This window comes from Tupaia chinensis, unplaced genomic scaffold (genome assembly GCF_000334495.1).
Source record: "Tupaia chinensis unplaced genomic scaffold, TupChi_1.0 Scaffold000139_1, whole genome shotgun sequence".
NCBI classification, from domain to species: Eukaryota; Metazoa; Chordata; class Mammalia; order Scandentia; family Tupaiidae; genus Tupaia; species Tupaia belangeri.
This window is the reverse complement of record NW_006159609.1, coordinates 5141890-5144791: the sequence shown is the minus strand read 5'-3', so window position 1 is coordinate 5144791 and position 2902 is coordinate 5141890.

Below are 2902 nucleotides of genomic sequence, written 5' to 3'. Positions count from 1 at the left end.
AAGAGAGAGAGGGAAAGATAACGTGAGATGTGGGGTGGGGGCACCTTCCAGTAGGGCTTGGTCATGCCACAATTATTTTTCCTTCAGTTTTCCATCCTGTCAGGATCCTGGGACTACATGTGTGCCAAGTGTTTTTCATGTCAGCAGGGATGGGACTTGAACCTAGGTTGACTGTTTGGGCTCTTGCTTCCACTGTGCAGCACCTAACAGTTGTGCTATGGGGCTGGCCCTCAATGTACTTGTTATGTATCTGCATATGCAAATCAGGACTCTAGATTGTTGAGTAATTAATTTGCAAGTATGCACATCAGCTTTAAAATAAAAGATGGTACAGTTTAATAATCAAGGAAGTCTAGTTCTAGATATTAAACATTGCTAAAAAAACTATTGACTATAATATAGTAATCATATTTATTTCATTTTCTAGAGATTACCATTTACTAATAGTAATTTTTTAAAAAATAACTTTTAAAAAGTATCTAGACCATGAGAAAATGCAATTCTAAGTTTTAGAAAAGAACAACTTTAGAATAAACAGCAAATATCTCACCAGGGAAAAGTTTACATAAAATGAAAATTGGCTCTTGTGAAAGGAGAAACACAATGTATGCTTAATAAGAATACCCATTTAAATAATCCGCTTGAGAATTTGATCTTTGTTCTTCTGTTTTGCAAACTTGAGAAGGAATATAGAGAAGAGGCAGATTGGACTGGGTAAGAAACATGTGGTTTTATTATTTTTTCTTCCTTTTTTCCCCTCCTGTACTTTGCTGACCAAAAAACAACTATGGCATTCCAGTTCAGTTTTGACTTAAATTCTCTCATTTTCCTCTCCCTCTTCCCCTTTCCTCCCTCCATGAGCTAGCAAAGATTGTGACTGTCTTGGGGCAGTTGCCTAGATCCTGTCTCCCTCTGATGCTCTGATTGCTAGCTCTGTGCTTCACTGGCAGCAGCCTTCCCAACACATAGTCTTCTGAAAACACACCTGCCTGCCTCCCTCTGGACATTTCACATACTTTACAAAATGGACACTAAAGGCCATCCCAGCATCATCAAGACTCGTTTACTCTTTTTTTTTTTTTAAGAATTATTTTATTTAACTTTATTTACTTATTTATTTTAATTTGACCAGAGGGGGGCAAAGAGAAAGAGAGAGAGAGAAAGTGAGAAAGCAAGCTGCCAGGGTCCGGGACTCAAATCAAGGTCAGCCATGTGGGAGTCTAGTGCCCTTATCCACCACACCACCGGCAGGTCCCAGGACTCACTTACTCTGACAAGAGTGCATTTGATTGCTGAGACCAGTTCAAGCTGGTTAAGGGTTTGAAAGCAAGTTTTTAAAATGGCAATCATTTTGATAACCCTTATCTCAGTTTTGTTAGTTTCCCTGTGGTTTCTGATAGGCTTTCAACCTACAGTAATAGTTGTCAACATTTGAGCCCTCAGTTTGTAAGATCTGTGCCAAGTCCTTTGCTGTCTCCTAGTTTTTTTTTTTTTTTGGAGAGGTTTTTGTTATAGGGCGCGTGTGCTCGCCAGACAGACACAGAGACAGAAAGTGAGAAATCACCCCCCAGGGGGGATGGTCATGCCACAATCCCTTCTCCTCCATTCTCCTCTCAGGATCTTGGGCACGCACGCACACGCGCCCAGCGTGTTTTAAGCCACTGGGTCCGGGATGCGAACCGCGTTCGACTATGTGGGAGTCCAGTGACATAGCCATTACGCTAACTGCTGGTCCCCCCCCCCTTTTTTTTATGAGAAATTTTTGCAGTAGGGCATTTTCACTCACCAGAGAGAGACAGAGAGACAGAAGGCGAGAAATCACCCTCCAAGGGGGATGGCCATGGTGCAACCCCTTCTCCTCCATTCTCATCCTGGGATTTTGGGCATGCACGCGCACGCACACGCACCCAATGTGAGTTTGAAGCTGCGGGGTCTGGGACTCAACTGCAGTTAATTATGTGGGAGTCCAGTGACGTAACCATTTTTCTGCTCATCCCAGCTGTCTCCTAATTCTTTTTTTAAAAAAATAATTATTTAATTTCATTTATTTATTCATTTATTTTAATTTGACGAGAGAGAGGGAAAGTGAGAAAGCAAGCCACCAGGTCTGGGACTCGAACCATGGTCAGCCATATGGGAGTATCTAAGGGCCTAACTACCATACTACCTCCTGGTCCTGTCTCCTAATTCTTACAATAGCCACATGAGGTAGGTATATTTTACAGGTGGAGATTTATGTAGTTGTGCTTAGGATCACACATCAGTGCTGAGCTGGAATTCTAATTGTGCTAACAAAAGTTTGCATTCTCTTAACCACTGATGGAATTCCAAATCCAACTTTCTCCTCACCTGGGACTCCACATAGTCCCACCTTTTTCCCTCTAACCTGATGACCCTCAAGTTAATCTTACCCCTGGAAAGTTTGTTTACTTGCTTCAGTTTTCTCAGGGTCATGTCTCTAATCTATGTACCTGTGCGATAGGATGTATCAGAAGTTATAACAGAAACATACACCCTTGGGGTAGAGGTTCCCTGGTTGTCCTCCAGAATCAGTTCTTCCTTTCATCCACAGTAATATGACTTACCTGGGCCTTTGGCTGCTCAGGATAAGTACTAACTTCCACTTTTCCTGGCAGCTAAGATAGTAAGTTGTGACCAATAGGATGTGGGCAGAAATAATGTGTAAAACCTTAGGATCATTCCTATAAATGCAAAGGGCTTGCCCATCTCTTGCCCCCTTTTTTCTTCTGGAGTGTGCATGTAAGGGTGAGTCACTGGACCCTGTGCATGAGGACAACACCAGGGATGGGAGAACAGTAAGATAAGGAGGACCAGGGCCCTGACACTATGGAGCTGACATAGTAGACCTCTGTCTTATATAAGCCATTAAGCTGGAACAGTG